This window comes from Drosophila nasuta, chromosome 2R, assembly GCF_023558535.2.
Source record: "Drosophila nasuta strain 15112-1781.00 chromosome 2R, ASM2355853v1, whole genome shotgun sequence".
In the NCBI taxonomy this organism is placed as follows: Eukaryota; Metazoa; Arthropoda; class Insecta; order Diptera; family Drosophilidae; genus Drosophila; species Drosophila nasuta.
Window position 1 is genome coordinate 7,372,245 of NC_083456.1, and position 16,578 is coordinate 7,388,822.

The following is a 16,578-nucleotide window of genomic DNA, read 5'->3' on the forward strand; positions in this document are numbered from 1 at the left end:
ATGGCATTCGCAACGAGTCTGGCGCAAAGCGGCAATGGAACAACTTTGGCCCAAAAGTTACCTTTTGACACACATGAGGCGACGACGCGTGTAAAAGTTTTTGTTGCTGCATAAAATTAGGCGCGGTATCCTTAGAAGGAGAGGGAGGAGGGGCAGCGAAATCTTCTCAGCTGCTTTAATCAGCGGCGTGCGCTCGTTTAACGCAAATTAAATTGTGTTGTGCTCTGTGTTCTCTCTTCTCTGTTCTCTGTGTAGGGAAACTCAACTCCACTCATGATTAACGCATTTTGCTTTTAATTTCCCTTAGCATACACACACACACACACACACACACATCCACAGACAACTACCGAGTCGAGGCTCCTGCAGTTGTTGATAAGATTTTAACACGCCGCATGTATTTTTCGCAACAAGCCCAAAAACTTTTTGGCCGTTGACGCCCCAGCGGCAGTCTCCAGCTCGACAGGCCAACTTTTCAAGCTTAATGCGCCTGGAAAGGCGACGAAGGTAAACGACGATGAGAGACTGTGGAAAACGCACCCGAAAAACGCAAAACGAAAAAGCCTTTGGCGCACTTGGAAACCCGTAACCATACAAGAACTTACAACCAAGTCACACGTCTCTTTTGTTTATGGAATACTCTAACAAAGCACAAGAAGGGTCGACACAAAACATTTTAATTTTAGTTGCCAACAAAGAAAACTCTATTTGACATCTAACTAAATCTTCAAATTTACTTAAACAGCATTAAATTCATGTTTTATATAATGTTTTCGTATAGTGTAATTTCGTTTCACCATGTCAAAGGCATTTTTTCATCCCTTTTTTGTGGTACTTATCTCTTTTTCCCCTTCTTTCGTAATGTTGTGTGGAAAAATCTCTAAGCTGTCTTAAAATTTCTGAGGAAAAAGTTGAGTGTGAAGTGGGGAAAAAGCTACATGAGAATCGGCTTGGTTGCCACACTCCAACCCACCACAGCTTTTCGCTCGCATGAACAGATCAACAGATTAAATAAAAGTTTGGTTGCCATACCTCGCTTATTCCCTCAACTAAGCACCTGCCGCATAAAGAATTGTACAATACATTGTTTGTCATTTTACAGCCAAATACGCGCTGATTGCGGTTAATGATGACACTGCAGATAACCCTAAACATTTTCACTTCCAGCTTCTGCTGCTGCTGCCTTGCAATGTCACAAGGTGAATGGGGAAGGCCCTCGAAATGGCAAATGGCTGATAAGTCGTATCTCACAATTGCGGAAAATTCATGTGTTGCTATTTATTATGGAGTTGAAGATACAATTAAGATGCCAGCAGGGCCATCAAGTGCTTAAGTGCAAAAATGTTATCACTAATGACACTTTCGATCACACTAGAATTGGCTCAACTCAACGAGGCCAATTTATTTTATATTAAGCCATTTAATGGATAAGCAAGCGCTTAGAGCGAAGGTTATCTTGTACATACATATATATTTCTTATTTAAAATTTGTATATTTGTTCTATGTTTTCCTAAGGACAATTTGCTGCAGATTTAATTATTGATATTTTGAATTAACAAGTAAGGGCTGAGATTATCTTGTCCTTATTTTATTTAAATTTTTTCTTTATAGTACATTTGGAATGCAGTTCTATATAGATATACCAAATTTAGACTTTGATATATTTTATTATGTTGCGGTATATTTTTGATATATTGTAAGAATATGGTTTTATTGAAAATGACGAACACATTTTACTGCTTTCTTTTACTCTTACTTGCTTAAAATTGGATCATTATTCTCTACTTATAATGATTTTTACAACAAATCACAATTGCTAAGTTCTTGCAAATATGAGTGTGCTTATTAAAGATTTGGTATTGACTCGCAATTTATTCATTTTAAATAAAATTGCTGTTTAGCAAGTATAAATTGCTAGTTTTGTCTCTAGGTTTTCGCTTTCATTACTCCAATTTAATCTAGTTGTATTTATTGATAATTTGAATACAGCAAACACAGCACAATTGTTAGGCACTTTCGTGTGAGTGTGTGTTCATCGAAATTTTGTTATTGACTCGCATATTGCATATTGCCTAACCAACACTTGACAAGGGCTCTCATAATTTAGCCAGAGAGCATCGTGGAAATAAGCATAGCTCAATTCGTCAGCTGTCTGGATGAGAGCTGCGTATAAATCCGCAACTACAACATTCGCAGCAACTTCAGCCAGAGGCCGACACATGACAAGTGCACTTAATGTTGCTGTATGTGTTTTGTGAACTGCGCTTAGTTAACTGACAGTTGCGTGAACGAGTGTGGCTGAAGCATTCACATAGCCAGTGTCATTGGCATTTGCGTCGAGGAGGCGTGAGATATGTCTGCTCCTGACATTCATTTGAATAGAACGAATACTCGTAAACTCCTCACTCATACATCCACTCACACACACACACACACACACTCAGTTAGTAACAAGATTATCATTACGTTTATTATCATCTTCACTTCCACTTCAAGGACGCACGCAAGCAGAGCAAAAAACCCAGTGACTAGCGGAAGGGAGACGTTCTCATTTCATGTTGTATACTCGTAATTAAGTCGCTCATTTGATGCTTAAATCCTTGCCGCCGACCGCAGGAACCGCACAATCAATCTCAAGTCGTCTGGGTAAATTCGCTCGATTTATTTTTGCCCACTCGATGCGAGCGAGCAGCATTTATCAAAAATGTTGTTGAGCCAGCGAAAATTTGAAGAGTGCTCAGCTGAATTTAATAATCATTTAGGCAGCAAGTAATCGTAAACACTTGTGTGCAAGTACTTTACTACACTACTGTATAGATTGTGCTCGTCGTATTAGCTGAACAGCTGTTACTGCTGCTGCTGCTGCTGTATTTCTCCAATAAACAAATATCACGTATACGCCGCATGAGGCACATTACGCACACAAGACGATGGCCCACGTCTGTCGGGCAAATGCTCGGTAATTGAAACTATTTGCTTTTTGGCATTTTCATTAACGCCAATTTCCGTAAAATTTAACGCACTTCCTGACAAATGTTGCCAGCGCCTGAAATTGGCATCCACGATGCAAAATAGAGGCAACAGCCATTGGCCAAATGAGCGTCGACTTGAAATGTGCTAATTACTTGAAAATCAATTGTCGCAATTCATTTCAGTCTTCCCTCCCTTTCATTTTGGTGTGTGTGTGCTTGCTCTTTCAAAATTAAGTATGTTAATTTAAATTTAACGTTCCAATGAATTTTACTTTGTGCTGTGCAGCTGGCATGAAAGCAGCTTGCATATTCCTTCAAACGAGCAGATTTCGCTCGCGTTCTCTTATTTTCCTTTCGCTGAAAATGATTTCTGCAAATGTTCTTAATGAAGGCCAACCGACATCACAGCCGCCGCTTTAGTCCTTAGTCCTTAGTCGTCGTCCTGTCATGTAATCAACGCCAACGCAAAGTGACGACCATCAAAAAAATTAGTGAACAGCGCGGAAAAAATGTGTAAAGGATTTGTGGGAAGGTGAATGGGATTGAATTGAGCCGCGTGTCCTTCGAATGCTCACCAAATGAAGCTACAATTAATAAATGATTTATGCGGGAATCTTTGCCATGAATATCTAATCTCATAGCGATAGATAATGAGAATCATTGAGACATCGAGCTGTAATTTATCCACAACCCGCATTTTTTTTTTTGTGGTATTCTCAATGAAGTGCATAAAATATTATTAATTATTTGGCAATGCTTCTTAAAGTAGATTGTACTCTTGCAATTTAAGACTTGCTAAAACTACTCGTAACCATGGTAAAAACAAAGCTTTGCAAAGTTACAAACTTTCCCCTTAGATATTAGGATATTGTTGGTTTCTAAAGTTGTGGCATGCAAAGTTTATTGCAAAAAACTTTAGAATACTTTACTTTCTTATTCGTGCGTCTAGCGGCGGTCTCTTGCTTAGGAGATGATGGATTTTGCGAATTGATTGGCAATGTTTCAGGTTTCACATTTTGATGGAGCTTCAAATTTCCCAATCAACGAAATTATCAAGTTGCGTCTGTGCTTCATTTTTACTGGGTATTTATTTCTTTAATCTATTTCTTTAATCTATATTTAAAAATAAATATGAATGAAAATTTAGATTATATATATTCCACTCCTTGAAAATTATTCCAAAGCTCAGTATTATTAGTATTTTAAATATAACAAAACATTTTTTGAAGTCATTGACATTGAAGAAAGAGAAAAAACACGCGTTGGCAGTAAAGTAATTTAAAGAAATCGAATTGGTCTGTTGCACTTACGATAAGTATGTGCTTGCAACACCCAATTTAAGCTATTCAAAGCTCTGGAAGGAATATTGTTTGAATCGTGAATGGCATACAGAATAACAATATAAATGGCTAACGAGGGGGAAAAAGTGCAAGGCAGCAGCACTCGATAGACAGTTTAAATGGCGCAAGAGCAAAAAAAAAAGGTAAAATAAAGAAAGTTTAAATGTAATTTAATGACCAGTAGAGGGATATTTCCACTATGAAAAAGAAAACAGAAATAATAGAATAAATAGAAAACTTTTCAAGTCAAGTTCACTAGCATCTTCGCTCGTACTCGTACCTTGCACAAAATTGCATTTCCACATTTTTTTGCAACCCGAAACGAGAAAAACGTACAAAGTTTTCGTTGGCAATTTATTTGTTTGCTTCTTGCTTCGTTCATTTTGTAAACAGCATGGAAAATTACACAGAACTTTGGCAGCAAAACAAAAGTTAAAGGGAGCTGCATGTATTGGATAAATCAGACTGCAGCTCATTGTTCTCGTTTCTCAGCTTTTTCCTTGTCGTTTAGAGCACCAGCTGACTGACTGGTTGGCTGACTGCCTGACTGACTGAATACCTGACTGCCCAATGTGCAAACATTCTGGTGAATTGGCTTGGCTCCTGGCACAGTTCATTGCCAGTTCACTGCATACGAAAGCATTTGAAGGCATGACTGCAATTGCGATTGACTCGTATCCATCGGTGGTCTCTATTGATCTCTTATTCACAATATAGACGGAGAGAGTTGAATGCTTTTAGATATCACTTCTGCTGAACAAAAGATTTCTTAATATGACGAGAGTTCCAATACCAATCACATTGAGAAGAAATAACTTGAGATGGTCTGCGGGTCTCATATTCTAAATTTTAATCATACAACTAATACAACTTTTAGAAAATAAAACATAACATGAATCACAGAGCCTATAAAGTTTTTATACCCGCTACCCATAGGGTAGAAGGGTATTATAACTTTGTGCCGACAGGAAATGTATGTAACAGGTAAAAGGAGGCATCTCCGACCCTATAAAGTATATATATTCTTGATCAGCGACAACAGCCGAGACGATCTAGCCATGTCCGTCTGTGTGTCTGTCCGTCTGTGTGTCCGTCCGTCTGTCCGTATGAACACCTAGATCTCCGAGACTATAAGAGATAAAGCTATACGAGAGATAGAGCAGAATTTGTTATGTTTGCACGCAGATCAAGTTTGTTTCAAATTTTTGCCACGCCCACTTCCGCCCCCGCAAATCAAAAAAATGGAATAACAAGCGTAATTTTAAAGCTGGAGTAGGTATATATAATAATAACTATAGTAGTTATGATTCCTGAAAATTTGGTTGCGATCAGATAAAAATTGTCGAAGTTATTAAAGAAATACTTTTGTATGGGCAAATACGCCTACTTACAAGGGGTCTTAGTTACTTTGGCTGACAATCTGGTATATTGAGCCGTCTATGGTATATTTTGAATGCGGTACTTTATCGATATACCACATATACCATTCGGTATATTTTTAGTATTTTTGCAGTATATTTGGTACATTTTGAGAATAATACCGCAAAATATATTGCTTTTATTCAAAATGGGTAGCGGGTATCTCACAGTCGAGTACACTCGACTGTAGCTTTCTTACTTGTTAATTTTGAAAACAATAAAGCTTTTATATTAGTTTAAGGTTTCACATATTAATAGAGGAGATTTATACTTGCTATTTATACATAGGTGAGATAGGTATTATAACATAGTGCCGGCAGAAAAGAATCTAAAAGGCAGAAGGAGGTATTAAGAATATACATATACAGTGTCAGTGTCAAAAGCCGAGACTATATACCAATGTCCATCTGTCTGTCTTTCCATCCACCGTTTTGAAGTCTAGATCTCAGAGATAGAAATATATTTTTTTTTCGACTGCACTTGTTATGTTTAGAATAAATAACTGCCAAATTAAGCAACAATAAGTAATATCAGGTGCCCATTACTTCACAATTTATTTTAAATTCATGATTATTCGACGTTTACAAATCCTTCAATAATTGAATGCATATATGTTAAATAACTTGATTGTATGCATATTTGCAAATTGTACAAATTGGCCTATAGTATTTCCTAATAGGATGGGTATGTACCTAACACCTTATAGCTGTTTTCTCTCACTGTGCCTGCGCCGCAGGCAACAGCCACAACGCCAACGGATGTTCAAGGTGGGGGAGGAGGTGGGACGACGGGCGGCGGCGAGGGCGATAACTATGATGAGCGCATAAGGTACTTTCGAATGAAGAAGGCAGAATTCCGCTGCAAGGAGCAAGAGCTGGCCGCAGAGGTCAAGGGGCTTGAGGTGACGTAGGCAAGGCTAGCTATCGAAAATGTCTTGCTCTTGGACTCTTTACGAAAAGACTCAATGAGCAACCGATTTATGAGTTCTATTGATGCTAATAGTCATTTATGACAGCAATAACATCTTCAATACATTCTTCTTATGGGCGACTATTATCTTAGTCATTCGAATCGGATTCGGGTTCAATTCAACTGGATGATGTTTGTCCGGGAAGAACTATAAATAAAAAATAAAATATTTTAAAAAAATATTTATAAAAATGTTCACAACCGACATACGTGAACAATTGAGGAGCATTTTAGATTTTTAGTTAAAATAGTTGTATTTGAAGTGACTCTGAGCTCTGGACTCTCTAGACTAACTATACAATCGTCTAGATAACCTTACTAAGATTATGTTTGCAAAGGTATCTGAGTTATTTTACAATATTATTTAAACTTCATTTCAAGTTGTCATTGAATTTGATAGATCTAGATTCTATAATTGTATCATGGTCTAGCCTAGTCTAAGCGTGGGTATTGATATTGTTTGAGTAATCTTAGTGTGGTATCAATATGATTTAATACGATACCGTTGTGATTGGCAAAACTGATGCTGCCAACTCACCCCAAATATTGGATTACTACATCAAATATATACTAACATCTGTTGGCGAGTGCATCTATTGTCGAATGCAGATGTTATCGCGCCCATCTAATTTGCACAACAGTCGCGTCGCAAATTTTGATACCACCTTAAAATTTAAATTCAAACTGCAAATAAACTGAAAATGCTCACCCCTACAACGTGTTATGTTCAGAATAATGAATTATTGCGATCAGATAAAAATTTTTGGAAGTTATTTAAGAAATACATTTCGGCAAAAATCGGGTCTAAGCTGCTTTGGCAGTCAATCAGATATTTTTTTTTAAGATATGGTATATTTTGAATGTACAATAACAATATATCATATATAGCTTTCAGTATTTGTATATATTTTGTGTATATTTTTATAATACGGTTTTCTGAATAATAAAACATTTATTTTTTTTTTTTTGAGTTAGATATTCTTACCATCATAAGTTAATAGACGAGTTTCAATTGCTCATTCTTGCATTGCGTGAATATTAACTATTTTTCATGCTTCGAAATCAATGTAAATATGTACTTCAATGGCTCGAATTTGTGGCTTTCATATCGAAATTGTCGAAGCTTTTAGTCGCTTTTCGAATGTCGTCACCATAAATGCATTTCCCATTTCACCGTTGCTAAGGGCTGTCAAAAAGCATTCATTAAAATTGTTGAACATTTTCAGTGAATTACAATCACACCGGAACCACAGGCACTCACATTAAAACGCCGCAGGTGTTTCGGCAATTGTGGAATGGGGCGAGATTGGCACTTAAGCCTTTGGAGTTCGCACATGCTTATTACAATCCTGGATATACCATACACACACACATACATATTTATTTACACCTCTTGGAATTCATAGTACTCAGCGTCGCCTACTTTCGACGGTAATCATTTCCGGCACATGAGAGAACTCACCTTAAACACGCAATTATTTAAACGAAAAAAAATTCCATTTAACGCTATCAAGCTGATAACAAATAAAATTGTACATCTGCCATCGGGCAAGGAGAGCCAGGTAAGTGAGGCAGTCGCAGTCTTTATTGCAAACAACAATGGAATGGCCTCTAAGAGGTAATGGAAGCGGCAATGGCAGACGCAGAGGCAGAGGCAAAGGCAGATGGCTGCAAAATGAAAAATCCCTCAATATGCAATTTACCATAAATTTATAATTTACTGACAAATTATTTTCATAAGCCATTTGCATTTATATGGCCCACAAACTGAGACACATGAGCCTGCAGCGCCCTCAAATGAAGCATTGCACGTGAGAAACTGAGCAAAGTCCCTTTTGTAAGGTATTTATTACATGAGACCTAAAAGCAGTTTTTTTAATTTAGCAAAATCTCTTTCTTTCTCTAATTAGATGTCTAACGATTTAGCCTAATATTTGGTAATTACAACTGATTTATTATTAGCCGGAGATACCGTTTGGAAAGCCAACTCTAGGGTATTGTGAAAAGACAACCACAGAAGAGAACAACAGGCTGTTAAGCAGTTAGCAAAGACTTCGCTTTCACTTGCTCCTCAATGCCATTTTTCGGCTTTTATGTACGAAAATTTTGCAACGGGGAAGTCGACTCATAAAATATAAAATTGATTTTCACGCGAGTCATTAACTTCCTTAAGCATCCGCATACAAGAATGTGAGTGTTGTTTTTTTCTTTCTTTCTTTTTATATATATTTTTTTTCGAGGGAAAGGGTGACTGCATTATTCATGTGCTTGTGTGGGAACTTGGGGAAGTTGCACACACCGAAGGAACACTTCTTCCAAACAATGTGGCAATCCGATTAATTTGCCGAAAATTTACCAAAAGAGCTCAGGAAATTGTTTAATTTCATATGAAATTTAAGATGGGAAATGAAGTCGGGTGGAAATTTACAAAAACAAAAGTTTGTTGCGACAAAATTTTGTTAAGTGATGTGTGAATTCTCGCATACAAGAAATGAATGAGTATTTTAAACATTAAATCCCATTATGTTTTAATATTTGCAACCACAAACACGAAATTTCAAATGCAAACTCCCAAACGACTAAAGAAGAGCAAATGAAAAAAAAGTTTTAAAATTATATTTACATTTCAAAGGGTCATTAAGGCACACGTGAAATTTAAAATTTAATTATCAACTAATGTCAACAAACTTAACAAACAATTCATTAGAGGTCACGAAAAAAAGGTAGTCAAATCAAATTAGATTTGATTGTTGTTCACATACAAATTTGTTTCTAGTTTGCAAACAAACTATTACAGCTTTTTGTAATAAAGATGCTATTGAAATATAATCACATAAAATCAATTAATATGTATGATAATTTTTTCAATGATCACTTGACTTCTTTGTGTTGATGGACTCTCAATGTTTCTGTTTTATTCATCTGTGCATATGTTACTGCATTGTGTGATTGTGTGACCACACCCAACTGACGATAGTGGCAATTGGAAATTCAAGACTCATTCTCGCATTTGCACATCAATAAATCGCTGTCCAACGACTTTTCATGCTTTTCTTTCTACGGTCAATGTTGTCTCTGTTGCTTCCGGTTTGCATCGAATGCTCACTTCTCGTTGTAGTCTGTCAATGTTAAGCATTTTATGTTCCATCTATGACTTTTGATGGGATAAAAAACATTCGGCTTTCCCCTCCATCTGTATTCTGAATTTTAAATTATAAGATTAACTCAAATTTCTACCAGTATTGAACAGAAGACTTTAAAAAAAGAAACAAATGAAAATACTCTATTAATACGAACTTTTTATTTATTTTTCGTTCTCTCTCTCTTTCCCTATTCTTGTATGTTTTCTTTAATTAAACAAAGGGTACAATTTATGTTAAAAGAGTGGAAAAAAAATAAAACAAATTGCAACTAACAAATCTCCAAGTTTCTCTCATTTCTTTTTGTTTTTGCACGCTGAGCAAATTTATATATAGCAAAGTAAGCGGTAAAGAAACTTGTGAAGTAAAGGCGCACGGTGCAAGCACCATGGAAAATTAATCAGTGGCGTTTAGTTACATCCACGAAATGTATTTAAAGGCCAAATGAGCGTGCATAAGTGATAGAAAGGAGAGAGAGAGAGAGAGAGAGAGAGAGAGAGAGAGAGAAGAACGGATATAAGAAGGAAAACAAACAGAGGCACTCTCAGGCAGGACTGTCATTAAAGATGTGCCGGAGGCTAGGCTAAATTGCGTATACGCCGTGTATACGAAAAACACTTGAAAACGCGCAGTTAAAACGGAAATTGTGTAGCGTTCTTTCTAGTTCTCTTATTCTGGCACTCTTCTCTCATGTTCGTCGCTTTGTTTGCCGTCTCCGCCACCACTTCTCGGTGTAAATTTCCAAAAGGATACAATTTAAAACGTCTTGGAGCCAAAGGCATTGCTACTAGGCAACTCGAAAGAGCAGAAATGTTTTCACTCTTCTGCTGCCCACGCCTCGCAAATGTAAACACAGACACTCACACACACACAAAAGATACAAGAGAAAGCTTGAGACTTCGGACAGCGCTTGTGTGGGTTGTGTGAGTGCGTCTGTCTCCTAATGAGAATGTGAGAAATGCCTTCAAGTTTTGTGTTAATCCGTTAAGTTTGCGAAATGTAAACTCACTTAAACTGAAATTTACACTGTCCATTCCTCAGCTAGATTCTGTCTTAAGAACACAAAACTCAAACCACAAGACCTTACTAATTTTACAATTTTATTTGATCTTTTTGGAAAAGAATTTCAAATTACAGCCAGCAAATGCTTAATATAGAATAATCTCCGTTCCCAACTACAATGTGGAAATATATAAGCCAGCGACTAATTCATTATAATTATATTTATTTCACTGAATTTCTAATTAAAATAATACTGTCAATTATCTCTTGTTTAAAATCAAATACACTTCAATTGAGATTATTGATATTTTAACACAATTTCATTAGTCAATAATTAACTCACTCCTACTTAATCCTTATAGCCAATTATGGTAATTGGTAAATCGATATTATTACATAGTATTTATTCATTTATTTTCATAAAATGCAGAGTGCATCCTGTGATTAGATTGGCTGGATGGCGAAATTAATAAATTTTATTTTCAAATGCCTTTGGAAAATCAACTGTCGCACATAAAGTTTATTATTTTCCTGCCATAGAACAATTTCAGGTAATGAAATACTCTCGACGTCTGAAGACTTTTCGCGACACGTTTTATTACACTTTACATGTTCAATTTGCAGTGGCAGCCGAAAAGAAACAACCAAAAGCAGCAGGCAACAACAACAGAAACAAGATGAAATGGAAAAAATAGAAAGAAAGTCAAGACGAGACGAAGGAAAAGTTGACGTCAATGTTGCCGTCAACGTTTGTTTGCCTGTTTGACTTTTTTAATGTTTTTCTTCAGCATCGCTCTTTTTATTATTATATCCGGTTTACGTGGCGTATGATGAACACGTTTATTGGTTGCGTGGCATTCGTCTTCTCTCCCGACCCAATGCCTTTCAAAGTCTCGCCACGTTTTGAGTTGTTTATCTATCGTCGAAGTGACGGCGGGTGGTTGTGTTTGCCTTATTGGATCTTGATATGTAAAAAGCGTACGCACACACTCACACTCACACACACACGCACAAACACTAACACATACACACATGAGGGCGAGCTTGTTATTTTTGCCATTTCACACAAACCAATTGACAGCACTCACAATAAAGTCGTCGTGGCAACCATTTGACTTTGATTTCATGTGCAGCTGCTGATATCATAGATTCCTGGCAATTTATTTATCCCACAAAGGCATTTGTTGCCTCTAAGTCCACATAACCTGGTAACAAAAAACACACATTCTTATACTTATTAAATGCTTTGTGCAAATGTGTGTACATTATATTGATTTAGGTTGGCTCAACTTTAAAGCTAGCAAAGATTTCTTCAGTTCTCTGTTGCCAATCGACGTTCAAATTATTGTCATTAATTTTTATATCCAGCAAATTTTTTATGCAATTTAAATTGTAAAGATACTCGATCATATAAATTTAACTTTGTTGCCGCTCGACGCCTGCCAACATTTGGTTGGCAACTCCAGGTTAAAGCGTCAAATGAGGGTCACAAACCAAGACAGAGATTGTGCGATAGCGAATCGCACAAATGCGCAGCTCACACGTAAGGCAACAGCAAAGAGCATAAACCAGGATGGAGTGAGGGCATCAGGACATTAACGACACCGCGATAACTTCAATTTTTCATTTTGGTGATTACAAGAATCTCACTCCAAGCGCATTGCCGCCATTTCCGTTTCCGGTTGCCGCTGTGCCGCATGCTCACTCACATACACACACACACACACACATGCATACATATAGAACACGCTATTAGCCTCGGTTCACATTTTAGTTGTCGCAGCTCAGACACTTGACAATTGCAACACGTGCTCACGATTTCAACATTTCTTGTCTGTCTTATTGTGGCAGACATTTTAGGCTCAATTCTGGAGACACTTTTTTCGCCGTTGCAATGGCGTCTTAAATCACACACGCACATACAAACACACAGGTAAGACCCTCAAGTTGTGAGCGTAAAATATTCAAATTAAAAGGACTTATGTAGGCACTCAATGTAACCGCCATTATGCTACATTGTTGTTCTCAGTCAGCAGTCAGCGCAGCATCGACTGAGGACAGAGACCTCGACCTCGACGACTTCTCCCTCGCCATCGACTTGGCAGTATGGGCTGCTGCTTCCGGTGCTTTCAACGCTAAAGCTGTCATTTTTTTACACTTTAGTTGACAGTGGCAGCCATTTGTGGCAACAACCAGAACCCGCTTCCCACTCGCTGCTAGTTGTCCTTGTGGCTGATGTGATGTGCTTGCCTCTTATTGCTGCCACTGCTGTTCTTCGTCTTGTTGTTGTTGTTGTTGTTGTTGTTGTTGTACCTGTGTATGTCGCATTTTCCGGGTAATTTACATTCCCATCACAGCACATACACATACACACTCTCTCAGATACTCATAGTAAGAGATGCATATAGCAGCAACAAAGTCAACTGGCTGCCATTCTTTCTGCTGCTCCTCTTCTGCTCTTCAAACAATCTTAAAATAATAAAAAATAATCATTTCTTATATCGTCGCAACGTTATTTCACCCTCTTTGTTTTAGTTGCCATAGTTTAGTATTCTGTCTGCTTTATATATTTTTTAATTCTCATATTTTTCCCGTAACAGCTGCGCATTTTATAACCAACAAATTAAGCGCATAAATTTGAGACACAGCATTCCCAAGGAATTTGTTGAGTTTATTGAAATGATTCGCAATCTTTAGCTTTCTTCTATGGAGCTGAGACTTCGTACGAGATTTTCAATAGTGAAAATATTTAAAATATAAATCAAATGTAAGTTTTTATTTATATTAAAAATAGAATGCTATGTTTAATACATTTTGGATTTACCATCCATAAAAGAAGACTTGGGCATGCGAAACCTTTAAGTCATCGCATTGTAAGTTGAAGCCACTTCTTTTTTAGCGTACATTAAAAATATGTATTCGTAGTAAAAATATGTACGTTCATTCACGTTTATATTCACATTTGTGTGTGTACATTTGTGAGGCCTTGAGCAGGCAAGTGGAAAATCGGCAGATCACATTTGATTCATTAAAAATACAATTTCACAGAGCGTAGTTGTGTGTTGCTGCTCGGAGACAGGGAAAGCTGAGAATTGAAGTAAAAACTGCTTCGGCTCGAGAAGAGAAAAGGAAAAGCCCTCGAGTGTACACTTTTCTTACTCTTTGTCTGCACTTCTTCTCTTCTTTTTTTTGGGACCGAGACAGAGTAGCTGCTGAAGCGCACTCAAAAATTTATTGTCGGCAACTCGAAGTTCGACATGAATTTTATTTATTTGCATGTAAATCGGATTTGTGTGACCCCAAAGACATTCGAGCGTGAAATATACCAGCAACAGTCGCCACTCACCCCTGGAGCAGTTCCTTTTGCTCACCAGATCTCTGTCCAGCCTGTGTCGGTCAGACACATTGCATCCTGGCCAAGACCACGTGACCATCCGGAAGGTAAAAGACGCAGAGTTCGTCGCCTGAATGAACACCAAAAGCATTCGTGGGCGTTTGTCTTCGAGGCCTTTTCACTTGGCGCTGTTTGAATGTCAAGGCGTGGTCGAGTTTACTGTTTGTTTCGTGTTTGCTCTTGATTTTCTGTTTCCCTTCCACGGAGTACTTTGAATCAAGGAATTAATTGGGTAACTCGAATCTTCTTTAAAGATTTTTCAATTATTATTATATTAATATATATTTTTTTATTCATCTGATCTTGAAATACAATTGTGAAAGAAAATTGAAAATTTCGTGAATTTGGAATAACAGAGTCTTTTTTTCTCAACACTTTATAACTTTAACTTAAAGTGAATTTAAAATATATTTTTTTTATTTATCAATGCTAAGAAGTTGTCTGAGTAACTTTAATGCTCCGTAATGACTACGAAAATATTTGTCATTATTTTTTTTTAAATTTATATTTACTTCATAGCAGCATTCACTGAGTGAATGAACCATTCTCTACTTAATTTTCAGTTATTGTTAACATTCAGTAGAGCCTTATGTATTTGGCTCATCATTTTTTAGGTTCTTTAAAAGTGTATTCATTCTTCAACTTTCAGAAAAGACAATTTCCATCATGTTTTTATTTATCTGCAGCTTTTAGTTGTTTTGTGGATTCAGTTTATTGTTAGCCACGGAACCTTTTTGCGGCATTCCTTTATCATTTGAAATTTAGTCGGATATGGACGTGGGCAGTGTGTTATGCTTGCATGATTACGAGTACAGGGGCCAACTGGTCGACGGCTCTGTTAGCCAGTTTTCAGTGTGTTTTATTAGCTATTATGCCTAAAATATGGCTTACGTCTCGTTTATTGTTATTTATAATGATTCATTTTGCACGTTTTTATGGTTGCCAAGTGCTAAGAACGGTCGCTCATTGGTCGTTGCAACCGTCCGAGCTTCAATTCAGCGCTGAATCTCCGGTGCTCTGATCTGACAATATTTCACTTCACTTTTTATTTTCGTTAATCCGTTTTATTCGCATTCATACGCCCAAGAGTAGGTATTGCCTTTTGAACTGTTATCTTCTGGATGGCAAATTGCTTTTCCTTCGATCTTACATCTGTCTCGTGCCATAAAAGCTTGCAATAATTTACATGATTCGCATTACCTCTCGTTTTTAACATCTACAATTTCACCAGAATCTACAGAAAATCTTACAACTGAAAACTTGTTATTCAATAGCAGCTTTTAACTTTTAACTTTAATCAGATCTAAATGTTCGTTGCGAGATATAAAAAAATCATGATTACTATAGACATTATTGAAGCTACCAAAAATATCGACTCTATCTTTAAAATTACACTTGTTATTTGATTTTTGTCAATTTGAGGTCGTGGTAAAAGATTGAAACAAACTTGATCTCCGTGCAAACATAAAAATTACTGTTAAACTAATTATATCTCATATATATGTATATTCATACAGACGGACGGGCAGACAGATATGACTAGATCGGCTCGACTGTTTACGCTGATCAAGAATACATATACTATATAAGGTCAGAGATACCTCCTTCTGCCTGTTACATACATTTCCTGGAGGCAAAAAGTTATAATACCCTTCTACCCTACTTTGGGTGGAGGATATACAAATACCAATTTTTGATAAAAATTTACCAGATCCTTATTTGTCATATATAATTTAGTTATCGCTTTATATTATAAAATCTTAAGTGCTTTGCCGTAAGCCGCTTTTAAAGAAATTGTTCATCTTTAAAATGTTGTAAATTCGGTCAAACTATTCAAAACTCATAACATATGGTTTACACAATAGTATCTGGAATTTCTTTTTAAAGATATTTGGTATAATAATATTCATAGTTTTGTAATTATGGCTTATCAGCATACAAATTGAGAAATCAAGAAGTTTTCACTTTAATAGGAAGTATAAATTGAATTGTGAGCTCAGTGAAGACTTTTGACATTATGATTAATCGCATAATCCTTGAATATTAAGTGATTCTGTTTGTTATGCTATTATGCAATGGGGACTGTGATTTTGAGTGCCCCTTTGATAAAAAGGTATCTTAGATATAGTGCAGTGTGTAATGGAACAAAAGAGTGTTCTTTTAGCGAGGATGAGTTACATGTTTATTGCAAATATCTCATAACTAACCGTCCTCAAACTTTCTACTGTGCAAACGGAGTGCCTATCGATAAATTTCAAATGTGTAATAAAAAAATTGATTGTATCGATCAATCTGATGAATCGCCTGCACTCTGTAAGATGCAAAAAAAGCTGGAGATGAT